Here is a 27300-nt window from a genome sequence, read left to right on the forward strand (position 1 = left end):
CCAGTGGACCTCCGACCCCCCGGGGCTGACTGAACCTTGGTCTTCACACTCCTCAGACCTCCCTCCTGAATCGCCCTATGCGATTACACCCCCGGCAGAGTCCGGGGGCTTTAATGACTTGTCCTCCTCTCCAGAGCAGATGTTGGCACTGCCTCATCAGGAATTGACTGAGACTTTGGTTCCACACCCAGACGCGGATTCAGCTGCAGGGCTGCCCGCAGGGCCAGATCAGTTTGCTGTTCCACATCAGGATGTGAATGACAAGCTAACCCAGCAGCAAAAGCTCCCAGCAGCAGCTCCAGTGCTGGACTGGGAACAGAATCAGGCCTTGGTTCTGCCTTTTCGACGCAAGAGTAAGACTAAAACCATAGGTCTAGATCAGGCTGAAGGTCACCAATCATTTGAAATACTTGTTCCTCCTCTAGGTAGTAAGAGCTCAAAACCAACGAAGTTTATTGTTTCAGCCCCAAACCTGAAGAAGGATCTAGTTCAGCATCGACAGCTTGCTAAAGTTGTTGTTGGACGTACAGGCCAGTTAGAAAATGAAACTCAGGGTCTAGAACAGCAGTTGCAGGATGATTATGTAGCTTCCGGTATGGATACCATTTACCCTGAGGAGAGCCTGCCTAGGGATTTTCTGGGGGAACTCGGAGCAACCTCTGCAGCCCCCTGAGGAGGCTGAAATTTCTGCATCCCAGCAAGAGGCCCAACTTCGTCATCCAGAGACCCCTGAGGAGGCTGAATCTTTTTCACCCCAGGCAGAGGTCCAGGATGAAACTGCAGAGCCCACTGAAGAGGCAGAACCACCGCCACTCCAGCAGGAGCCTCCGTCTCAGCCTCTAGAGCTCCCTCAGGCGTTTGAACCTTCCCTACTCCATCAAGAGACCCCAACTCAAGCTCCAGGATACCCTACTGAGTATGTACTTGAAAGTCCAGTGAGTGGTGAGGGAGCATCCCTAGCTGGCATTCAGCATCACGCTCATTCAAACGTTCCCAGTGTCACACTTAAACCTCTGGATTTGGAACTGACCATCACTCCAGAGGCCACTATGGAAGCTCAATTTCCTCCAGCTCAGCAGGAGGCCCTGGCTCCACCTCCCGAGCATCCTGAGGAGACAGAATCTTCTGCAACCCAGCAGGAAAGCCCAGGTCAGCCTCTAGAGCCTCTTGCAGAAGCTGAGCCTTCTCCAAGTGAACAGGGGCAACCAACGCAGCCTTCTGAGCTTAGTGAGGAAGCTGAACCCTTTCCAACCCAGCATGAGACCCCAGCTCAGCCTGCAGAGTCTGTTGGAGAAGCTGAAACTTCTCCAACTCAGGAGGAAGCCTCAGCTCCGTTTCCAGCAGCGACAGAACCTTTTGCAACGCTGCAGGAGCAACAAGCTCAGCCTCCAGAACCTTCTGCAGGGGAGGTGGAACCTTCTGCAACTCAACAGGTACAGCCAGCTCAGTCTCCGGAGCCTTATGAAATGGCCGTTTCACCTCCAAGTCACCATCAGGCTCAGCATTCAAACGTATCCACTATCACCATCAAACCTGCAGATGTGGAGCTTAGCATAACAGCAGAACCCACTCCAGAGGTGGGACCTTCTCCAACTCAGCACAAGCCTTCAGCTCAGCCCTCAGTGCCCCTTAGTAGTGCAGAATTTCCTACAGCCCAGCACGAGGCCCCCACGCTGCCTCCACAGCCACCTGAGGAGGTTGAACCTTTGCCAGCCCAAGCTATAGAAGCTCTTGCACGAAATAAACCTTCAGCACAAGAGGAGACCCCAGCTCAGGCTCCAGAGCTCTCTAATGTGATTGCAGTTCTCTCTCCAGAGCATCACGTAACAATGGTTTCTCCTCTAGGTCAGGAGCAAGCTCAGCCTCTGCAGCGGCCCACTGTCACTGTTAAACCTGTGGATCTTGCCAGCACCACCCTGGCAGCCAGGTAAGGGAGTGAACCACCTTGAAGTGGACCCTCCAGCCTCAGTCCAGCCACCCGATGACTGCAGCCCTGGCCCATACCTTGACGACTGCGTGGGAGACCCAGAGCCAGAACTGCCCAAGTTACCCCTAAATTCTTGACTCAGAACTTGTGAGGAATAAATGTTTATTGTTGTTCTAAGCCGCTATTTTGGTGTGATCTGTTACATACCACTAGATAATCACTACAGTGTCTGATGCAGGGCTTGAACCAGCCAGACTGAGACCCTCAATATACTGAACTGGAATATTAACGAATGACGGCCTCGTAATGGCTGGGGACTTTGGGCCTGGGCTCCGAGTCTTTCCCTCGACCACCGTATGTGCCGCCTGGGCTCTGAGTCTTTCCCTCGATCACCGTACGTGCCATGCCAACAACCCACAGATTTTCCTGGGCACAGCATTCCTCAGCCCCCCACGGTGCAAATATACAGTAGCGTTTTGTTGTTCCGGGTGGGAACTTATAAGCAGAACAATAACAGAGTGCACTCAATCCCCCAAGCTTTCCGAGAAGGGGATTATCCAGACTTAGCTGGACTGTGTCCCATGGCCAGAGCTCCCGTAGAGAGGGAGCCTGCCCAGAGCACATCACAGTTATCGGGGTGGCGAGGCAGGGAACGTCTGCACCACCAGCAGTGGCAACTGCTCAGTGACAGAAATGGTTGCAGTAGGAGGGGGAGCCTGTTTTCCCCACTGAGCTCTCTGGTACCTGCTGAGCGATTGTTTGCTGAACTACTCAAAGGGGAAACGAATGAGTGTCCAGGAGCATCCTAGTTATTTCTCGTCACCTCCTGGCCTCCCGACACCTCACTGATCCCCATTCCCAGGTTACACTGGGGCCTTAACATCATCTGGAATTTACCAGAAAAGATCTCAGAAGTCCAAACTCTCATTCTCTGAATATAACTTTTGTCCTTTCGGTTCTCACTCATGTGTATCCACCGTACACGCTCTTCAGCTGCATTAAAACCTCTGGCCTGGGGCTTCCTAGGTGGCGCAGTGGTTAAGAATCCGCCTGCCAATGCAGAGGTCACGGGTTCGATCCCAGTTCCAGGAAGATCCTACATGCCGCGAAGCAACTAAGCCCGTGTGCCAAAAAAAAAAACCTCTGGCCTGGTGCTCCATTTTCTCCCAGTTCCTACTTGGCCTAAATCCCCAAGCTGAGCTCGTGGCCTCTCTACTTCTAGGCCACCATCAAGTACTCTTTATAAAACTCAAGCTCGGCCATGTCTCTCCTCGGCTTAAAACATCGTAGTTTGTGCTCTGTTTGGTCAAGTCCATGTGCCTTGGCCAGGCCCTCCAGGACAGGCTCCCTGCTCACCGGCACAGCCCCACCCACTGCCCCTTCCTCCTTGTGCTTCACGCTCGGGAACACCAGTCTGCACACGCTTCCAGCCCACCCAAGCTTTCATGCTTCTCGCCTCTGTGCTGGCCTCTGTCTAGAATGCGTTTCCTTCATCTCGTCCTCCTAAGAAACTTCTGTGTGGCTTTCTTCCACTTCCCCTCCTCCAAGCCATCCCTCACATTTACTCCTTTCCAGCCAACCAAGAGCTGAACCACTTCTTGGTACACGGCCACTGTCATGTCAACACACTGTCTTCTCTGTATATCTGCGGGTGTCTGTGCCTCCTCTCAGTCTTAGGGCCCCTGGAGGGCAGGGACTTTGTCCTCATCAACTCTTTCCCCAGCACCAGGCACAGTGCCTGGCTTATAATCCAGTCCTTTTTCAGGACTCTCCCTAACTTCCTAACCTTCCCCCCTCTGAATCCTACAACTTTGCTTCTCTGTATCATTTTTGCCCTAATCACACACTGTTTCATTTCATGAAATCTTTCTGACAGATTTCATGGGAATCAGGGATCATTTTCATTCACTTAGTGGCTGTTGGCCTTGTAGCTCCCTCTCCCCTTCTATCACTCAGGTCTCAGTAAGGAGCTGGGCTCTGACCTAGTTTGTCCATCACAAGATGGGGACAGAGGCAGCCCGAGGGAGACATGTTTTGTACCACCTGACCCTGGGCTCCTCTCCCGCTTCCAGGCTACAGCCAGGGATGTGTCCCCGATCCAAGCAGAGACAGCTCACTCACAGGCTGGCCAAGTGACGTCTCTGGGCTCTGGCAAAAACACTGCCCCATCTAGGTCAAGCTGGGCAAGGCAAATTCCTAGTCTTGGGAATTTTAATTTAGAAATATGGTAGGGTAGCATTCGAGGCTAACAAGAATAATTGTGCAAATTTGAGGTAGTGTGATACAAAAAATATTATCTAAGCCTCACTTTAAGTACCAACTTTGAAATAATGGAAATATCCCAAAATAGGAACCTGGAGCTACCTGGAATTGGGGTCCACCCTTTGGGAAGCCCAGCAGTACAAGGATCTCTAGCCCTGGTTTCCCGTCAGCTCCCTGTCTTTGTCTCCACTTCTCTTATTGAAATCAGCCCCCCACTCATCACAGAGTGTGAGCGGGCATGGGACCTTCTGTTCTTGTGACCCAATAGTGTAACCTCAGCACCTAGTACTGCACTTGGCCCACAGCAGGTGCTCAGCAAACAGCAGCTGCCTCCTCCTCCTTCTCCGCATTATTATTGCCACGGCTATTGGCTCTTTGGTGGCGACCACAGCTCGTACTTCTGTGCATCCCTGTGGGAGTCTAGCACTTCTGGGCTCCAACCCTAACTCGCACTTTTGGATGTGTGACCTTGTGCCCTTGAGCAGGTTACCTACATTCTTTACACCCTGTTTCCTATCTGTCAACCGAGCATAACAAGCTATGCTTCCACGGATGCCGAAGCCAGGGCTGGGCACCAAGCAAGCAGATGGTAACCATTAGCTGCCACCGCTTCCTCTTGTTAGTGGTATTAGTCACGCGCTTGGGACACAGTAACTATTTGCTGGCACACTGAAGTCACCAGGTGTTTTCACTCTCAGTGAGAAACTTTGGGAGGTGGCTGGGGCAGGCATGGAGAGAACTGATGTCTCACGCAGCATCAGCAAACTAAGAAATCAGAAGAACTGATGGGCTGTTCACTTTGCTTGGAACCCCTCCCAACTGTCAGAACCCCGCCCAACTGTCAGAACCCTGCCCAACTGTCAGAACCCCGCCCAACTGGCAGAACCCTCCCAACTGTCTCCCAGGCCCACTGCTCTTCTGGGGGACCTTGAGCGATCGTCCCGTGGTTTGCACCGTTCTTCACCTCATGTTACTAAACCAACAGCACTATCTGTGGTCATTTTGCTAGATTATCAGACCTTGCTCATTCAGAATTTTTTACTCAATTTATTTACCTCTCACTGACTTACTAAATGCAATTGATGAATGACTTTCTTTGCAGAAGGAGTGGAGGAGGCTTTGCAGCTTCTGCAGGTGGCACTGTCATTATATAACCACTTGGAATCACACAGCCCTGGGCCTGTGTTGGAGAAGGCAGGAGGTGGGGTGGCCTGGTGCTGGGCTGGGCTGTAGGGAGCCCAGGAGTACACGGCTGACCCTCGGTGGGGTCAGGAGACGCCAGGGCCTGCGGAGCGCCATCTTGGGCGATGGCTGCTCTCACACATTCTTCTTTATCCTGTCCCTCGGGCACCTCCCTGCTGGCTATCCAAGGGTTGGGTTTTTTTAAGAAGAAAAAAACCAACCCAATGTGAATTTTCTAGCAGCTTGAAAGAGTGGAGAACTCCCTACCAAGACAGGGCACACACCTGTGCATGAGTTTGAGAACTTGGGAGAAAAGTCAGACCTTGGTCCCATGGTGGACGGAGGCCGAGTGATCCAAATAGTCGGGCAACCCCACGGCCTGCACGAGAGGGGCCAGAAGTGGATGAGCCTCTAGGGGCAGGAGGTGAAGCATGTTGTAAAGAACTGGTACTTGATGAACCAGGAGAGACAGCACCAGAATAAACTCTTATTTAATTTAATGATCTCTGCCCCTTGAGGGTGATACATTTTCCAGTTCACAGGGACTGATTGTGCTGGGGAAACAAGGGAGGGAAGCCCCTCTTCATCCTTCTAGTCATCCTCCTTTGCCCACATTTCCTCTTGTGGAAGTACTGGCTACCATGAGGCATTCTAGAGTCAGCTCTGCTTTTTCTTGCAGGCCCTTGTTATTGGTAGACAAATATTCAACTATTGACATTTTAGTTCCTTAGCACATAGTTAGAATTGGTTATGAATTTAAACATGAGAAGAAGGACTCTTCCACCATCTCGGACCTAGTTGGTTCTAATCAGTTTTTGTCGTGTCCCCAAGGCTACGTCATTCTTTGAAAGATTCTGCCCTGCCTGCTTCCCTCCTGTTTCATTCACACTCAAGGAAGAAAGAAGATGGCTTGTACTGAGTATACTTTTCACATGCCAAGTCTAGAGGAGATTGTTGGAGTTCTGCAGAAGGGGCTAATAGATAACTTTGCCCATGTGCAGGTGTCTCTAGTCGATTGCCCTGATTTGAATAAGGAGCCATTTACCTTTCCTGTAAAAAGATCATTAATTACTGCAACCTTTCAAGGGCAAGCATTGCAGCCAGGTGTAGATCACAAAATAGCTTAGGTCAGGACTTCCCTAGCGGCGTCATGATTAAGAATCCGCCTGCCAATTCAGGGAACACCAACCGGTTAGCTCCCTACTTCAGGAAGATCCCACATGCTGCAGAGCAACTAAGCCCGTGCACCACAACTAGTGAGCTTGAGCTCTAGAGCCCATGAGCCACCACTACTGAGCCCACATGCCACAATTACTGAAGCCCATGTGCCTAGAGCCCATGCTCCACAAGAGAAGTCACCGCAATGAGAGGCCCGTGCACCGAAATGAAGAGTAGCTCCTGCTCACTACAACTAGAGAAAGCCCCTGTGCAGCAATGAAGACCCAACACAGCCAATAAATAAATAAATAAATAAATAAATAAATAAATAAATGTATTTTAAAACAATGAGAAAAAGAAGCATTTGACAAGTGATGCTGAGAAGCCAATCCTGGAAAATGAAATGTGCAGGTGGCCTGAGGCAGGACGGGGCTCACACTGTCGCGGTCTCGTGTGCAGCCTCACTTTCCACACCCGTCTCCCCAGCAGCCGTCTTCCCTGGTTGTCTAATGGTTAGGACCTGGCACTTTCACTGCTGTGGCCCAGGTTCAATCCCTGGTAGGGGAACTAACATCCTGCAAGCTGTGTAGTGTGGCCACCCCAAAACACCTGTCTTGAAAAATCAGCGATATAATCTTTACATAAGTAGCAAAGTGTTATTACTTATGATGTGCTCTAGATCATTGAAAGAGAGCTGTATTCAAGGTATCTGGGCATGAAAGCACATTTTGGAAGTCATCAAGTTAGTGCCAATAAATCTAATACATAGAAAAATAACTGAAAGCACCCGAGTGTTTTGTGGATAGAAAAGCTTGAGATTCAGAGCTAGTCGAGAGCTGGACAGTGTAAGCATAAATTCAAAGCTGGACAGCTCTCCCATCCATTAGGAGGGCTAGGTAGCTGCTTCTGCTTATGGAACCAGAAATTCTCAGGCTCCACATAGGACATAAAACAGCATCACTTATACTCTTTCATGAAACTGCAAAAACAAACCAAATAAACAAAAATATATTTACACCTGGCTTATAAGACAAAGCGTACCGAGACCTAATGTATATAAAATCAGTTTACAAACTGTGATGCACTATATATGAATGAGTTCTCATTGGCAGAGAGCACAGTTTAGGATATGTGGCCATTAATGTTAATTCCCTTCCCCCTTCCATTCCTTTTTCTTGTTCCTGTATGTACACAAATCACTTACATTCTTACACTAACACTGTAACTGAGCTATTATTAGCTTAATAATGTAACCAAGAATACGATTTTTAGCAAGTGAGTAGTTCTTAGAATCTTAGGGAGCTGGAACTCTGAATTACTGAAGAAAAATAATGTAATTACATCATTAATTTTAAAATGTATCCTCATTTAGTAAAAATAAAATTTTAAAAATTACATTAAAAATAGAAAATTTATTATCAGGCAATTGAGGCTCACCACAAGGTGTGGCATTTGTCAGGCATTCACCATCGCAACACAGCTTGACTGTCTTATAGACAACTTCAACTGTATTTTTAAATTGGCAGAGGCAGCAGGCCATGCGGCTGGGTAAGATCCTATACATGGAAACACAGATAAATTTGTGGTAAAGCAGTTATTTGAGTAGGTAGGAGAGGCAGGCCAAGGCCACCACAGACCAGTGCCAAAAGGAGTTCTTGGGGCATATGGACTGGAGAATTAGAGAGGGACCGGTTGTCCAATTGCTGCTCTTGACTAGTGCAAAGAAATATAGAGGAGGAGAGAGGTGCCCAACAGAAGGATTAGGATGGCAGTAGGTATGGTATGCCTAGAAAAAAGGGAACAGGGATTAGAATTGGGTGACATTGATCCGTAGTTTAATTCAGAAGTATCTCCTTCCATCCTGAAAGCCTCACTTTGGGTTGAGAGTACACAGGAAGAAGGCAGACTTCTAAGAAGAGTCTGAATGAGTCCCCACCTTCTGGAGTCCCTTTCTCAATTCCTATTTGTGAGTAGTAAATATATCAGAAAGTATTCTAGGAACAAAAAATCATTGTGTGGTGAAACAATAACAGAGATCACACTGGCCAAATCTGGACAACTGGAACATTCTAAAGAATAACATTATCATTACAATAAGGTATAATGCAATTAATTTAAAGAAGAGCACGAGTCCATAATGACACTCAAAAGGAAAAGAAGGGGAGCTCTTCTTTCCAGAATGACATCAGCTAATAAATGCAGAAGGAATGACAGAATTAAGAAAGTGTCATTTTGCAACTACCAGTGTAATAATTAATTCAGAGAAGGATTACCACTGATGCTCAGCTAGGTGAAGTTGTTTGAAAGCAGGATCTTCATTGATCCCAAAGTATCACCCCACATATTATTGATCAGTTACCAAGAGGAAAAATAACTTTACAATGGAGAGATATGGAAGATACCACCTGAACCAAGTGATCAAACTTAGCAGTGGGCCACCTAAAGTGTTGAAGTAGGAAGGACACATCGCCTATGTAGTATTCTTTCCCAAAATGTTTCCTTTGGATCTAATGAGGAAACACAAGTCCAGATTGTGGGGCAATTTACAAGACAAGTGGCTTAGACTCTTCAAAAATGCCAATGTCATAAAAGACCAAAAAGAAGAAATAGTAGGGAAATATCTAGATTAATGGAATCAGAGACATGACCTGCAAAGCCTAATCTTTGATTGGACCCTGTATCAAAACAAACCAGACTTAAAGAATGTTATTGGCTTCTGGCCAAGATGAAGTAACAAGCACCAGTTTAACCTCCCACCTGAAAGTGTGAAAATATGGCACAAAATATAGGAAACAAGCTTTCAAGAACCTGGACGTCAGGCAATAAAGTTCCGTGATCTCCAAGAGATGGGAAATAAAGAGATCCCTAAGACTGCCCTGGCTTACTTCTTTTACTTTTATTTATTTTTATTTACTTTTTATTTGGGGCTGCGTTTAGGTCTTTGTCGCTGCGCGGGCTATTCTCTAGTTGTGGCGAGGACGGGCTACTCGTTGCAGTGCGGGGCTTCTCATTATGGTTGCTTTCTTGTTGTGGAACATGAGTTCTATGTGCATGGGCTTCAGTAGTTGTGGAGCACAGGTTCAGTTGCTACGCGGCAAGTAGGATCTTCCCTGATCAGGGCTCAAACCTGTGTCCCCTGCATTGGCAGGCGGATTCTTAACCACTGTGTCACCAGGGACGTCCCAGCCTAGCTTCCTTCTTTAGGAGAGTTTCCAAGTCATGGTAGAGGGGAAAGAAACCCAGGCAAAGACTCATGGACTCCCTGACTGAGGAAATGGAGCTGAGAGTCTGGGAAAACAATGGTGACTAGAGTCCACAAAGCAAAGTACTAGAGACGAAAGAAGTGCACAGACAAAGAACTCTCGAGATATGCAGAGGGATCTCTTGAGTACTCAACAAAGTATTGGTCAGTGCATTGATGTGAGGAATTCCTTGATGCCAGGAGAAGAACCACATGAAAGGATTAATAATAAGAATAACTGGATATCACACCAGGTTGGGAATAGTACCTGTTCCTACAAGTCAGACTGGAAAACCTCATGATACTCAGAAAGGTCTTGCCTCAGTAGCTGCAAATAATGAGTGCTACACTGAAGGCTACTTGGAGTCCTGCCCAATGGATCTTAAAAACTAGACATAAAAGAATAAAATTGTTCTGAATAACCTAATTTCACCCAAAACAAAGCCCAAGCATTTTATAGGAATATAAAAATATATAGCACACAATCAACTAAAATTCACAGTATCTGGGATCATATGAAAAATAACCAAGCACGCAAAGAAGCAGGAAAATATGACCCACATTGAGGAGAAAAGGCAATCAATCAAAACTAACCCATAATCTATACAGATGGTATATTTCACAGAAAAGAACACTTAAAAGTTATTATGTATGAAAAACAGTTACTATAACTGTACTTCATATGTTAAAAAACCCAGACTAAAGAGACATGGAAGATGTAAAGCAGACCGAAATTGAGCTTCTAGAGATTGAAAACAATGTCTAAATGCAAAAGACACTGCATGAGGTTAATGACAGATTAGACACTGCAGAAGACAGGGTCAGTGAACATTAAGGCATAGCAACAGGAAGTATCCAAAATGACGCACAGAGAGTAATGAAACAAAACAACAAAAATGAATAGAGCATCAGTGAGTTGTGCAACGATTTCAAGTGGTCTAATATATGTGTACTTAGAGTCCATGAAGGAGAGGAGAAATACAAAAATTTGAAGAAATAATAGGCAAAAATTTTCCATGTTGGTAAACAGTATAAACCCACAAAGTCAAGAAGATCAATGGACTTTAAGCATAAGAAACGTGGACAAAACTACACCAAGGTACAAATAATACTCAAATTACTGAAAACCAGCAAGAAACAAATTTAAAAGCAGACAGAGGAAAAAACTATACACTACATACAGAAGAACAAAGATAACAATGACAGCAGACTTCTTGTTGGAAACAATGTAAATGAGAACTCAGTGAAATAACATCTTTAAAGCAGTGAATTGAATTCTATCAAGCTAGAATTCTATACCCAGATCTTTCAAAACAAAAGCTAAATAAAGACTATCTCAGGGCTTCCTAGGTGGCGCAGTGGTTAAGAATCCGCCTGCCAATGCAGGGGACGTGGGTTCGATCCCTGCTCCGGGAAGATCCCACATGCTGTGGAGCAACTAAGCCCATGTGCCACAACTATTGAGCCTGCATTTAGAGCCCGTGAGCCACAACTATTGAGCCCATGTGATGCAACTACTGAAGCCCACATGCCTAGAGCCTGTGCTCTACAACAAAAGAAGCCACAGCAATGAGGAGCCCGCATACCACAATGAAGAGTTAGCCCCCACTCATGGCAACTAAAGAAAGCCCGTGCACAGCAAGAAAGACCCAACACAGCCAATAAAATAAATTAAAAAAAAAAAAAAAGACTATCTCAGACATACAAAAGTTGAAAGATGTAATCACTAGTAGACTTCCACTATAAGAAATGCTCAAAGAAGTATTTTTAAGCAGAAGGAAAAATAATAACATTGAAATATGGATCTACACAAAAGAATATGAGCACTGGAATTGGGATTTCCCTGGTGGCATAGTCCTTAAGAATCCACCTGCCAATGCAGAGCACACAGGATACATCCCTGGGCCAGGAAGATCTCACATGCTGCAGAGCAACTAAGCCCATGCACCACAACTATTGAGCCTGCATGCCACAACTACTGAAACCCATGCACCTACAGCATGGACTGCACAACAAGAGAAGCCACTGCACTGAGAAGTCCTCGCACTGCAAAGAAGAGTAACTCCCACTCACCGCAACTAGGGAAAGCCCATGCATAGGAACAAAGACCCAACACAGCCAAAAAAATAAACAAAACATAAATTAAAAACAGAAAACAAACAAACAAAATAACTTAAGCATACTCCTACTAATGATCCAGCCATTCTACTGGCAGGTATTTACCCAAGAGAAATGGAAGTATACATCCATACAAAGACTTGTACACAAACATTCATAGCAACTTTATCTGTAACAGACAAAAACTGAAACAACTCAAATGTCCATTCATGGTGAATAGATAAACTGTGGTATATCTGTATAATGGAATACTATTCAGCAAGAAAAAGAAATGAATATTGACATATACAACAATAGGGATGAACCTTAAAATAATCATGCTGAGTCAGAAGCCAGTTAGAAAGAGTATACACTGTATGATTCCATTTATATAGAATTCTAGAAAATGCAAACAGAAAGCAGATCAATGGTTGCATGGGGGTTGGGAAGGGCAAGGAATGATGGGAAAGAAGAATTCCAAAGAGATATTATAATTTTTTGAGATGATGAACATTTTGACTTTGGTGATGCCTTCATGGTGTATATGTATGTGCATGTGTGTGAACACAGATTATTGTATGTCAATTACACCTCAAAGAGCTGTTAAAATAAATATTATATAATAGAGACAATTGGGGAAATCTGCATAGCAACTCTTTATGAGGTCATATTATTGTGTAGGAATTTAATTTCTTCACTACTGTGTATTAACAGTAGTGTAGCTATATAGGGAAATAATTTTGAATACCCAGAGAGGAAGGCATCGAGCTGATAAGAGAGGGATCGAGATTGTGGCAGGTGCTGTGGGAGGCTGAGGAAGATGAAGCTAGAGCAGTGACCAACAGATTTGACAGTGTGGTGAAGACAGTCACTTGTCAGCTGACCTGACAAAGATGGTTGGAACAGACTGCTAAATGCAGGGCCCTTTCCCCATACTAATCTCATGCAATCCCCTCAACTAGTCTTGCCATAACAGGAAGTTTCTATTAGCTTGCCATATTGGAGGGCGGGTGGCACAATTTAAGGTGCTGTCAGCTGAGTAATAAATTGTCACAATAGGGCCCTACAAACATAGTTTTTTAAAATGTAAAAAAAATGAAATTTGAACCTTCCCACACACCATATATGAAAATTAACTCCAAATGAATCATAGGCCTAAATGTAACTATACAACTTCTGGAAGAAAACAGGAGAAAATCTTTGTGATTCTGGATTAGACAATGGGTCTCAGACAAGGTTTCTTAGATAAGACACAAAAAAGCACAAACCATATAAGAAAAATTGCTAAGGGACTTCCCTGGTGGTGCAGTGGTTAAGACTCTAACCTCCCAATGCAGGGGGCCCGGATTTGATCCCTGATCATGGAACTAGATCCCACATACATGCGACTACTAAGAATTCACAGGCCCCAGCTAAGAAGCCCGTGACCCATAACTAGGATCCCCTGAGCTGCGACTAAGGAGCCCACCTGCCACCACTAAGACCCAGTAAAACCAAATAAATAAATAAATATTAAAAAAAAGAAAAAATGCTAACTTAGAATTCATCAAAATTTTAAAACTTCTGGTCTTCTGAGACACATTAATACAATGAAGGTAAGTTACAATCTGGGAGAAGAAATTTATTAAACATGTATCTTAAAGGACTTTTTCCATTGCTTTATATATAAAGCACACTTAAAACAATATAAATAGCCAATTAAAAATGGAGTTGAATAGACACTTCACTTAAAAAGATATTTGCACATGAATAGACATTCAACATCATCAGCTATTAGAGAAAAGCAAGTGAAAACCACAATGAGATGCAACTACACACCTCCTAGAAAGGCTAAACTTTGTTAAAAAACAAATACAAGGATCAGATGAAGATGTGGAGCAACTGCAACTCTCACAGAGGGCTGGTGGGAAAGCAAAATGGCACAGCCACTTTAGAAAACACTGTAGCAGTTTTTAAAGAAGTTAAATATGCACTTAGCATATGATGAAGCAACCCACCCTTAGGGATTTTACACCAAAGAAATGAAAACATGTTCACACACACGTGAGTGTTTTTAGAGGCTTTGTTCATAACAGTCAAAAAAACGAGAAAAACTCAAATGTTCATGAAATGATGAATGTGTAAACAACCTGTATATCCACACAACTAGACTACTACTCAGCAATAGAAAGGAATGAAATACTGATAGCTGCAACAACATAGATGACTCTCCAAAGAGACTGGCTACGTGAAAGGAGCCAAAAAGAAAAGGCCACATACCACATGATTTCATTAATAGATATTCTGGAAAAGACAAAGCTACATGGACAGAAATCAGACGGGTGGTTGCCAGGGGCTGGTAGTGGGAGGAGGTTGGATTGACTGCAAAGGGACATGAGGCGTCTTTGGGAGTGCACAAGTTTTCTATATCTCACATCTGGTGGTGGCTACAGAACTATACGTTTGTCAAAACACATCAAACTGTATATTTAGAAACAGTGAATTTCATTCAATGAAAATTCATTCAAAATTTATCCACACTCCTCCGGTTGTGTTATAACTTCCATAAATTCTACAGCCAGAGTACAGAGAATTTTTGACTCACCCTCGTACGTAAAGAAATCTGACTTAAGAAAATAATGAAAAAAAGCCTATAAAAACAATTGAGTGAAAATAAATGTAAGAAAATCAACTTACACTTTCTCCAATTCAAGGGTCATCATCAGGATGCTTTCAACTGTTGTGACACTTGTGTTCTTCCCATGTCTCTGAAGGAGAAGCCCAAACATGCAATGACATAAATCCAAAGACAAAAATTCTAAACTCAAAAAGATACTTAACATGTGATTCCTTCAATTCTGGCTTCTTATTTGCCATAGCTGGTAATTCCAAACAGCTCTTAGGGAAGAAATTTAAATTTGCATCATCATATTAATGACCTTGCTGCTGAATAGTACAATTTTGTTTTATTATCCTAATTTTTTGTTTTCAATTGCATCTACCTCTTTTGATCACTCTTTTTTTTTGCTTTCTGGGATAAACAATAGTCCTGCATGCATCTACATGTTCCATATCTATATGTGCTCTTCAACACTGTTCGCTTCCTCTGCTGGCTGTCTTACGCATATACATTCTTTCTTAATCTTTTTCTTTGCCAATAACTCTTCTTTCAATAACCCAGTTAAAATTTAAATTATGGCTTTTTAGCCAAAATACTCAATCTATGACGAAAGTAGAAAAGAACAGAAATTATCTCATGAGCCATGAAACTGCAATACTTACAAATATTTTAGTGCTGGCAATTTAAAAAGGTAAGAATCTTCAACTGTTGTCAAAGGATTACGATTCAGAATTCTGGAAAATGGGATGGAATTAAAATTATTGGCATTTTCAATTACTTCCATGAAAGCTTACATTCATTTTTTTTTTTTGGTATGGAACTTGAAGGTAAAAACAAAATCATTTTCTGTCTTTACCTATGAATCACCCTTAGAATCCATAAAGCATTCTTGCTTTGGGAACTACCCAGGTCTCTAGATGATAAAGTGGAGAAGAGAAACAGAAAAAAACAACAGGAAAAAAGTGGATAACAAAGAACAAATATGCCAAGGAACTTTTCAGGTCAAAAATCCTAGAAGTGACTATGCTGCTAGGAAGCCCTTGCTCTGTAAGAAATACTATTTCTAGTGTCTTCTGTAATTCCAGGTGTTTTTCTTTCATATCTAGAAATTTTTTTAAATTTCATGGTTTAAACTACCCAGTTAAAGACAAAAAGAGGACCAATTCCTTCATTCTGGAGCCAAAGAAGAAGACATAAATCCAAGAGGAACTGGTGAAAGCCATACTGCCATCATGGAGTCCCATGTGTATCCTTGTATCAGAGCCTTTGTTCCTGTGTATGTAATCACCTGCTTACTTGTCAGTCTCCTAGATTATCAGCATCTTGAGAGCAGGAACCACACTTCATTTTCATTGTTATCCCTGTGCCTGACATAGTGCCTATTCTTTACTAGGTATTTAATAAATGGTTGTTGAATAAATAAATAACATTTTGTTTATACATCAATAAGTGAACAAATTCATTTTTGGGAACAAGTTTTTATTCCAAAATGCTGCAATAGATTTTCTAAAGCAAATGGGGGGGGCGGGGGGGGGGGGAAGAACCAAAAGAATCAGGAAGAAAGAAAACAAAATCTGCCTTTAGGTTAATTCTACTCAAGAAATATTAGCACATTTTGGTAGAATATTATAAAGATAATTATCACAACTAATATCTTTTGGGTTGCCAGGCATCTGTGATCAGTATTTCACATTTAATCTTCACAGTAACCTTATGTGATAGATATATTACCCCATTTAACAATTAAGGAAACTGAGGGACTGAGAAATTATATAACTTGTCCTAAGTCATCAAGCTAAGAAGCAGAGCTGGAATTTGAACTCAGTTCTGATTCTAAAGCCTGTGTTTAACCTGTATTAAAAAAAAGAGCAGGGGGGTTAAAATAACTGTTATTTTAACCTTAATTTTGAGAGCAATAAATACAGAAATACATTTTCAAACTTCATCTGCCCATGTGGGAGAGCATCTATGAGAATTCTATTTTCTCTTTTTATTTCTTTTCCTCAATCATCTCCCATGATAAATATTTAATTAGCCTATGCTCACTGAGACTTTAGAGATTTTTTAAAATGTTGCAGGCAAATCAGTAAAAATGATGGAGTAAGGACATCTGAAAATTCGTCCCTCCCTAAAAGCAACAACAACAACAAAACTGGCAAAAATGGGTCAGAGTCAACTTTTTCTGAACTCGGGCAATTTAACCAATGGGCTTGCAGCAAACAGCAAAGGGAACAACTTATCAAAGAAAATGAATGAATTTCTATAAGAACAATGAGATCTGTGTTGCTTTAATTTGTCCTTGACCTTTGCTCTCCATGCCAGTGGTAGCCTTGAAAAATAGCCCACATCCCTGGTACCAGAGGGGGCAGAATGGACTGGGAGGTCCTTCAAAGCCTCATTCCCAATGAACTGCCATTGTTTTACATGTCTGGTGGTTCCCTGGAAGACCTCACTTGAAAGCCTTGCCTTTGACCTGACTGAGAGCTGCCTTGTGCGAAAAGTCTCTCCTCAGGTGGCAGTTTTGGAACACATTTTCAAGTAAATACTTTAACATGGCAGTTGCATGAGGCAATGGATGACACTTTGGGGCAAAAAACAGCCTAACCAAAACGCTTAAAAAAAAGAGCTGAGGAATGAGATGTCCACAGAGACTTTGAAATGTCCCCACATATTGCTGGGAAGCTGGACGACCACAAGACAGATTCCTGGGAATCTACGGAAATAACTGCTAGCATTAATAAAGGAGTTCAGCAAGGTTGCAGGATAGAAGATCAATATGCAAAAACGAGCTGTATTTTTATACACCAGCAATGAGGAATCCAAAAATGAAATTAAGAAAACAATTCCATGTGTAACAGCATCAAAAAAATAAAGTACTCAGGAAAACATTTAACCAAATAAGTGCAAGAGTCACACTGAAAAGTACAAAGCTGTTGAAAGAATTGAAGAAGATCTAAATCAATGTAAAGACACGCTGTGTTCACAGATCGGAAGAGAATATTATTAAAATTTCACTACTTCCCATTGGCGTATGATTTCAGTGCAATTTCTATCAAAATCCCAGCTGACTTCTTTCCAGAAATTGCCAAGCGAATTCTAAAATTCATATGGCCGTTCAAGGAAACCGCATAACCCAAACAATGTTGGTAAAGAACAAAGTGGGAGGACTCACACATCCTGCTTTCAAAACTCAGTTCAAAGCTACTGCAGTCAGAGTGTGGTACTGGCATAAGAATAGACATGTAAATCGATGGAACAGAATTGACGGTACAGAAGTCAACCCTCACATTTATAGTCTATTGATTTTCAACAAGGGGGCCAAAACAACTCAATGTGGAAACAACAGTCTTTTCAAATGATGCTGGGACAAGTGTACATCCACACACAAAATAAGCAAGCTGGACTCCTCCACGTCCCACCATATGTGAAAATTAACTCCAAATGGATCAAATATCCAAATCTAAGAGCTAAAGCTGTAAAACTCTTAGAAGAAAACACAAGAATAAATCTTTATGACCTTGCATTAGGCAGCAGTTTCTTAGATATGATACCAAAGCACAAACAACCAAAGGAAACATAGATGAAATGGACTTTATAAAAATTAAAAATGCTCCTGCTTCAAAGGACACTATCGAGAAAGTGAAAAAACACATAGAATGGGAGAAAATATTTGCCACTCATATATCTGATAAAGGTCTAGTATTCAGAACATCCAGAAAATATAAAGAACACTTACAACTCAATAAAAAGATAAGTAATTTTAAAATTGCTCCAAAGAAGATATACAAATGGCCAATAAGCATATGAAAAGATGCTCAATGTCTTAAATCATTACGGAAGTACAAATCAAAGCCACAATGAGATACTATTGATACTTAATACTAACATGGCTATAATCAAACAGACAATAACAAATGCTGGCGAGTATATGGAGAAACTGGAAACCTCATACATTGCTGGTGGGAATAGTGCGGCCACTGCAAGAAACAGTCTGGCAGGTCCTTTAGAAAGTTCAACTTACACTTATCCTGTGACCCAGTAATTCCACTCCTAGGTATACACCCAAGAAAGATTTTAAAAACTATGTCCAAACAAAAACTTGTGAATGTTCAAAGCAGCATCGTTCATAACAGCCAAAAAGTGGAAACAACACAAATGTCTATGAACTGATGGATGGAAGAATAACCGTGGCATATCTACACAATGGAATATCATTCAGCCTTAAAAAGGAGTGAAGTACTGCTATATGCTACAACATGGATGAACCTTGGAAATAACGCTACGTCAAAGAAGCCAGATACACAAAAAAGCCACATATTGCATATTTTGTTTGTATGAAGTGTGCAGGATTGGCAAATCTGTAGAAACAGAAAGCAAATTCGTAGTTGCCAGGGCCTGGGAGGAGGAAGAAATGGAGAGTGATAGCTCATGGGTGTAGTATCTCTTTGTGGAACTGATGAAACTGTCTGTCTATTGAATCATTTACTTTAAAATGTCCCATTTCACGTTACGTGGATTATATCTCAAGAAAAAAAAAAGTATCTTGTGAAATACAGAACACCAGTTGGCTGCAGACCAAACATGTTGGCAGATGGAGAAAGCAGGAGTGAAGGCTCAGACTGCTCCGTGACCAAGGTCAGAGGCGGTCAGTGGTGAGGCTGGGAGCCATGCAGCTTGTTCTTGCCTTGGGAAGTCCCCTATGCTTCCTACTGTAGCCCATTCTTCTAGATTTTCTTAGTACAATTAAACTTGTTTGATTTGTAACACTCAGTTAATAGCCAGTATGATAATGTTAGAAAGAATGGGAGTGTCACATGTCTGGTTAAGCACAGTTCCTCAAACTTTGAGGCTTTGAGAAAAAAATTGGCATTAAATCCTGCCAGATTACTGGCGTGCTCCTGTGCAAGTAAATACCTTCACCTCTGCATCTTCCTTTGCCCACTTTTCCCCAGTCATCAAGAATGACTATAAAGCAATATGAGTCAAAACAATTTAGCAGTGTGTTCTCCTTCCTCCAAAATTATCGCAGTCCTCTAACCCTTCACTTTTCTTTAGAGGTCCATGGCCTTGGTCCCATAAGCTCAGTGTTTCTTCTCAACCAAGCAGCCCTTCTCTAACAGAGTAATATCCTTGTGTTTATCCCTAATGAAATCAAACTATGGGGCCAAATTATCCTATTTCCTCCTGTCTTTAGTGCCATCTTTTATTCACTAAGTTTGTGCCTGGGCAACGGGGAGAATGAGTGAGAACGGAGTCAACAGCTCAATTTGGGGACCCTACAGCAACTGATTTCCCACAAACCACAGCACAGATGGTTTTAGATTCACAGTGGACACTGCACTAGAGCTTATTTCCATTTTGCTTCAATTTCCTCATTTTACAGATAAAAGGTATGCTGACTCCTAGTCCATTGCCTTTTTGATATTTATGAGCTTATCTTTACAGAAGTAAAACGTGGCAACAGTGTTTATCAGCCTCAAAAGACCATCTCAGAGTCAAAGTTTAAAAAATGTTCTTCTCAATGGTTCTTAAAAATATATCTTATTTGAAGAAGAAAATTCAGATGTTTCTGCATGAGCCTTTTGCTGTAGAACAATGGGACAGATTAAAGGAAGCTCACAAAATAAGGGAACACTTCTTCCCTGCTATTTTTTTTCTCCACATTCTTCTATACAGGTCCAGACAGATGGACTACATTTCCTTTCTATTAACTGAGGAGACACAGAAGAACTGAGGACTGAAGCATGTCATCACTGTCCTGAACGTACAGAAATCCTAAGAGCTTTAATTGAAAAAATGTCCAAAGCAGGCAGTGAAAATAAATTTAAAATAAGACAACTCCAAAATATCTATGCTAGAATCCCAAGGCAGGGGGCAGGCAGTCAAAGAAATAAGCAGAGTGACCTAGACCCTGTTCCAACATGTGTGAAGTATTTTGGGATGGAGTAACGCTCTTCCGTTATTCATCTACATAGGTCCATGAGCCATGAGAACACGGCTCCCCATGAGAGGCTCTGCAATACAGGATGTCCAACTGCATCATGTAAACCCTTTCTCAGGAGGAAAAGCCGAAAGAATCTGAAATTCTGGGAAACCTAACAAGCCGCATGGCTGCGGGCTGCTCAGCAGCTCCCCAGCAGAAGGCGGCCTCAGAAGGGCCGGTGGTGGGACCCGCCGGCGCCTTGCCTTGCCTTGAATTCCCTGCCTATGGGGCCGCTTGTGTGCTCGTGAATAGCCACTACTCCTGCCTGGTGGTGGGGCCGCACCGAAGACATATCGCACTGTCGCCGCGCTGCCTCAACAGGAAAGGCACCGGTATTCGAGAATAGCTTGATGCGGAGCTCCTGCACTATTCCGAGAGCCTTTTAGGTGTACCCATTGCTTATGATAACATCAAAGTAGTGGGTGAATTAGGAGATATTTATGATGATCAAGGACACATTCATCTTAACATCGAAGCAGATTTTGTTATTTTCTGCCCTGAACCAGAACAAAAACTTGTGGGTACAATTAATAAAGTGTCTTCCAGCCACATTGGCTGTTTAGTACATGGGTGCTTCAATGCCTCCATCCCTAAATCTGAGCAGATGCCAGCCGAGTAGTGGCAGACTCTGGAGATAAATGTGGGTGATGAACTAGAATTTGAAGTATTTCGTTTAGACTCAGATGCTGCTGGAGTATTCTGCATTCGGGGAAAACTAAATAGCACTAGTTTACAAACCAAGTGCTCCACAGTTTCTGAAGAAGTAACAGAAACTGGCATTGGAAGAAGCTGTCAAAAAACCTCCAAAGAAGAAGAAAAAGAAGAGAGACCCAGAGCCATTGGAAGTGGAAGGTGGTACCACAGAGCTCACAGATGTTACCGTGAAGGAAGAGACAGACCTGCAGATTAATAACAGTGTGAATGGCCTCTGGGAGGAAGAGCAGAAGAAGAAGAAGAAGAAGAAAAAGCACCAGGAAGATTAGGACCAGGACCCTGTTTTCCAAGGCAGTGACTCCAGTGGTTATCAAAGTGACCATAAAAAGAAAAAAAAGAAAAGAAAGCACAGTGAGGAGACTGAATTTACACCACTTTTGGAACATGCACTAAAAAGAAAAGGGAAAAGCAATTTTCTTTAGTGCATTTTAAATATGATTAGGGTTTTTAAAAATTGATTTACACACAATAGATGACTAAAGTTTGAATTATTAAATGCTTTGTATTCCGGTAGTTTGCAAAACAGGGAACATTTGGTTAGGAGTTGAGTTTTGGGTACTAAAATTAAAAAACTGATAATTTGGGAAATACCAGTATTATTCAAGTGCCATTTTATACAGAATAGAAAGGTAAGAGCTGCCCTCACTCAGCTCTTTCCTTCTTCCAGTATATAGTCTAAATAAAATGATTTTTAGTTTCAAGACTAACAAAAGGACTTCATAATATGAATTAACATTGTATTATAAAAGAATGAGTTTTGAGCTTGGGTTTTTGTTTTTGTTGTTGTTACAGGTTTCACATTTAGTTATGATGTTACATGCCATGTTACTTTACTTTGTTTAAAATTCAAGGCATTTGCCAGTTTTAGGATTTCTTTTATCATGGCTACTACAGTATTTCTGTTGTCTGTTTAACTTAGAATGGTTTGCCAAAGGAGTTTCTGAAGTTTCCAGAGCTCTGAAGAACCTTGCCACTACTCAGTGTGTGGCAGGAAACAATATTCACTATTCTTCCCTTCTAGGTGCATGTGTGTTTTCCTTTTTCTCTCAGTCTAAGAGGTTGGTGGAGAGGCTGTTTTCTTACACTTGTTCGTTTGTGCCTGTTGTGTTTTGGAGGAGAGTCTGATGAAGACAGGATAAATGTGATTAATGGGGAATTTCTGTATTTTTAATACTTGAGTTAAGCTACTACAAATTACTACGAAGAGAAAACAGCTATTCATAGCTTTCACAGAGAAAATGGGGAATATGTCTTAACTACTGGAAAATATAGAAGGATGAAATGACAAGCTGATTCAGCCTGATAATCAATGCAAGGTCGTATTCATTCATTTAACAGGTATTTGATGATCTACTATGTGTAACACATTCTACCAAGGTCCAGGAGTATAATGGCAAACAAGGTAGAAATAATTCCTTCCCTCACAGAACGTCAGGAGAAACAGATGCACATACACAATTCAAGTACGAAAATACACACAATTACTAATTGTTGTGCTACAAAGAAAAAGAAGACTGTCTACTTGCTGTTAGTTGTGCTCCATGGCAGCCATTTGCACTGTCATTTATCTAGTATCAGCCATGGGACTGTTCTTTCATTGTTTACTGTTTGTTAACGTATAAGTTCTGGTAGTAGTATATCCAAATCTGTAATGATAGAATTTGCAGAGAGGCAGTCATTCACAGTGTTTGTCTCCTAGCACATGTGCCAGACAATGGAAATATGCAGGCCAGTGTCTTTCCTTATCATTAGGTTCATGTGGGTATTTAGCCCCCAAAATGTGGCTAGTCCAAATTGAGATGAGGTATCAGTATAAAATACACATCAGATTTTGAAGAGGTACAAAGAATGTGAAATATCTCAGTTTTGTATATTGGTGAGATTATAATATTTTGGTACACTGGGGTAAATAAAATGTTAAAGTTAAAAAAAAAAAAGAATCTGAAATTCTGAATCTGTATCTTAAGCCAAATTCTGAGAATAGCCTTGAAGTAGAGTCCCTGGCAGTGAGGAACAGAGGAAGATGCAAGGGCTGTGGAATCAGGCAGACCTGGGTTTGAATTCTGGCTGTCACTGTCTGGTACAGTGACTTGAGTAATGAACATCTCTGAGACTTACTTAGTACCATTTACCTCATAAGGCAATTTGAGGATGAAATGAAAAGAGTGTATGCAAAGCACCTAGCATAGGCTGGGCACAGAGTAGGTGCTCAGAAGTAATGATGTTGGGACTCCCCACGTGGTGCAGTGGTTGAGAATTTGCCTGCCAATGCAGGGGAAACCAGTTTGATCCCTGGTCCCAGAATATCCCACATGATGCAGAGCAACTAAGCCCATCCACGAGAACTACTGAGCCTGCACCTAGAGCTCGCAAGCCAGAACTACTAAGCCCATGTCCCACAACTAATGAAGCCCGTGCACCTAGAGCCCATGCACCACAACAAAGAATAGCCCCTGCCCACCACAACTAGAGAAAGCCCTCGCGCAGCAACAAAGACACAACACAGCCAATAAATACATAAATAAATAAATAAATTTATGAAAAAAACCAAACAGAAGTAATGATGTCATATCTCCACTGGCCACTGGCAGAAATTCTGGGGATGCCCAGAGGTCGCACGGCTAGGAGCTCCAGAGGCGTTAAAGTCTCACAGGGAAAAAGCTCTCTGCTCTAAAGGGCCTATTCAAGTTAGAAGCCAACTTCAAGATGCAATGCAGAAAAAGCCAAGTGGTCATTATTTAGCTTCTATCACAAGGAAATGAAGAGCTGCGTAGACAATTGCTTGCAAAGCTCAGAAGTGGTTCTGCCACTTATCAACAGTGTGAATCTAGCAAGTTATCCAACGTCTCTGAGTTTCAGTTTCCTCATCCCCAAAATGGGGATAATAAGCACTGCTGGGAAAATAGAACTGTGAGGTCATATGTATTCAGCACTTACCACATACCAAGCACTATGCTAAAAGCCTTAGGCACACTATCTTACCTGTGTAATAAGCACGAGTACTTAGTATAGTGCCTGGAACATAATAAGCACCTAAGAAGTGTAGGTATTAAAGAAACGTTACAGGGCACGGGAGAATTACCATGCTTCTGAGAAAAAGAAGATACCTTGTTATACAGGTGGGAAGAAAAAGATGTAGTTGGAGAAGAAAAGTATAGTAGTTGCTAGGTGTGACAATCTCAACATTTGGAACTCTTACAAATAAAACAGCCACCTTAAATCACCCCAAAGGCCAGACCCAAGTTATTTTCATTTTTAATGTGTATGCCTTTCTGAAGCTGAGAAGCTGCCAGGATGCCAGTACTTACCAAACAGTGATGACAACACCCTGAACAGTGTAAACTTTTGTGTGTACACAGCTTCTAGAAACCAATGCTAGCTGACTGGGGGAGCGTTAGGGCAGCTCTGGGACCCCAGCTCAATTTGCCTTCACAGTGTGGCCACATCTACCTCATTGATATTCTCAACCGAGGGGTAAATAATAGGGATAAGGCTTGGAGTTTCCTCTTAATCTCGCTCAGTGCCCATGTGCTTGGTACAATATCGATGTACCACAGACAAGCCAGCATGTGAATGTACTCTGTACTCTTTGGACACTGTAGATTCCTTTAGTTTTCTAAAGTCATGGAACTTGGATTGTTAGAATCGATGAAGCGACGAAAAGAATTTACAAAAATAAGCCATCAGTCTGGACCTGTGTAGGTGAATGAAGGAGAAGCACTTAAAAGTCAGGAAAAAAAGTATACTTCACATTGAGGATTAGCAACCACTGCTGGTTGCTAATGAGGGGAAGAAGGAGGCCGCCACAGATTGGCATCTGCGGGAACTGTTTACCTGAGCTCCAGACACGCCCTCAGCACCTTCATTAACCTGAAGTGAACGGTGTGACATTGGATTTCTGAACCACAAGAGAGGTGTCAACTACAATTGGCACTCGCCATTGGCATTTCCCATCTATCACTACAAAGATTCAATCATGTGCTGCTGCAGCTTCTGACTGCCAACAGCTCCCTGAAAGGTGTTCAGAGTGGAGAGCTGAAATGAGGCCCTCTGTGCTCTGTGAAAACTGCCAGGACCCCTCTTTAGATAGTTAGATATTTTCAGGAGCCAACTTTACGGGCCCAATTCTTGTATCTCCTCATATCTAGAAAAACACTAAAATCCTTCATGGTGACGACTGCTCCTTGTGACTAGCTGTAACCCGCACGAGACTAGCAGTGACTTCTGTAAACACTATGTGCTTGATTGCATGTTTTTCTTTCACCAAAACCACATATATACTGAGCTTCCCCCCTACCTCACTGGAACAGTTTCTCAGAGCTATCTGGGATGCTGTCTCCAGGCTCTTCTTTTGCATCCCAGTCCTCATTTTGCCCCAAATAAAATTAAACTCGAAACTCTCACGTTGTGCATTTTTTTTAAGTCAACACAGGTAAGAGAGTCTTTTCCAAAGCCAGGTGGAGAGGAGACTCTTTACCTTGAATCTCTAAAATCCTCTTCAGGCCATTGAACATACCCACTATGATTTGCTTGTGTCACAGAGAAATCACAGAATTTTTCAGCTGAAGGGGTCTAAAACCCACATTTCTTATTGAAGACTAGTCAGGAAAGAAGGTACTGCATATAGAATCAGGCTACAGTAATGTATTTTCTTTATACTTTTCACACTACAGCTGAACACAAACAACTTTTTCCATACCTCAAAAGTTCTTATTGGCCACAGATAATTCACTTCAGAGGTACATGCTTTTTGAAAAATAATGTTCTGGGAGACTGGGGAGAGCCCTGTGGTGGGTGTTCACATATTCTTTCTGCTTCATCATTTAAAAGAAGCGAATAATGGTTGAGGAAGCACCCACATCTTTTGCTCCCTGAAGAATTCTGTGCTAAACTTAGTTCTTTGCAGCTCTGTGTTGCATACACTTGAAGCAGTGTGGAACTCTGCACTTGACCAGGAAATCAGTGTAAATTCAAACGTGGCATTTCACGGACCATTCGCATATTGGAGCAGCAGCACTGGGATTCCATGACAATGCTAATTTGAGTGTTTTCACTTGGTGCCTTCGATTGCCCGCGCCAAAGTTCAGTACTATGGAAAGCAGAGCATTTGAGGTACATGAGTTAGAAAAGTCTCTTGTCCTCTTTGTACCTTAGTTTCCTCATTTGAAAAACAAAAAATGGATCTCAAGACATACTTTCCAGAATTCATACTGGGCTTACACCCAGCTAACCAATAACTGTATGATGTTTTCACATATAATTTTTTTTACATGTATTCATCTTCTATTTCACTTACAACTTATGTAAAAACTGCATTCCATGCCAGGCCTGAAACTTTCCAAAGCTCAGGTCTGTGAGTAAATTGCAACCTAGATTTCTAGAAAAAAAAAAAAAAAAAAAAAGACACAAGCAAAAGAAGACAAATATATGTTCTTTCAGAACATTTACCCTTTGGCAATAATTCTAATTTATATATGATGAAACATAACAGCACTACTCCTTCCATATACTTAAAGAAATCTCACTGTGGAAGATATCATGATTTATACTTTCATTACTATATATGTCATACATTAGAGAGAAAATAGTAAGTGCTCAATAAATACTTGTGTGACGTGATCTTTATTTCTCTAGAAAAGCAGCACTATTGACGTCTTGGGCTGGATAATTCTTTGTTGTGGGGGGCTCTCCTGTACACTGTTGGATGTTTCGCAGCATCTCTGGCCTCTGTCCACTAGGTGGCAGCAGCATATAGAGGTCTGACAGGCAAAACCACCTCCAGACATTGCCAAATGTCACCTGCCTGCAAAATCACCCTGCTTGAGAACCACTGCTCTGTAATGATTCACTCTGCTCTGTGTAATACTTCTCACACTAATCTTTGCTAGGGACAAAAAGGATTTGCTACATAATTTTAGTAGTAATTGTAATCGTATTTCAAAATGAGTAATAAATTAATTTTATAAAAAATTAAGTTTTATAAAAATTCCAAATATAATGAAGTTATATTTGTTACTTACATAAACTGCAAAAAAGGTAGCAGTTCAAATGTACGTCTTTCAATAGACTGTATTTTATTGCAGGATAAATCTCTAGGAAAAGGAAGAGGAAAATATTGCCTCAATTAGCTACTAGGT

General features: G+C 42.2%; 1 protein-coding gene, 1 long non-coding RNA gene and 1 pseudogene across 2 annotated transcripts in view; 1 reads left to right on the forward strand and 2 right to left on the reverse strand.

Moving 5' to 3' along the window:
* Positions 1-27300, reverse strand: part of LOC130839588 (leucine-rich repeat-containing protein 37B-like) — a 123831-nt gene that overhangs the window by 79487 nt on the left and 17044 nt on the right. The gene's annotated exons all lie outside the window — the stretch shown is intronic.
* LOC130839946 (uncharacterized) lies at positions 7922-15999 on the reverse strand. The gene is made up of 4 exons (XR_009049936.1): positions 15323-15999; positions 15129-15200; positions 14544-14614; positions 7922-8085 (listed from the first exon to the last, which is right to left on the reverse strand). It is a non-coding gene; the product is annotated as an uncharacterized LOC130839946 (long non-coding RNA).
* LOC130839944 (DNA-directed RNA polymerase I subunit RPA43-like) lies at positions 20574-21585 on the forward strand (annotated as a pseudogene).

This window comes from Hippopotamus amphibius, chromosome 17 (genome assembly GCF_030028045.1).
Source record: "Hippopotamus amphibius kiboko isolate mHipAmp2 chromosome 17, mHipAmp2.hap2, whole genome shotgun sequence".
Lineage (NCBI taxonomy): Eukaryota > Metazoa > Chordata > Mammalia > Artiodactyla > Hippopotamidae > Hippopotamus > Hippopotamus amphibius.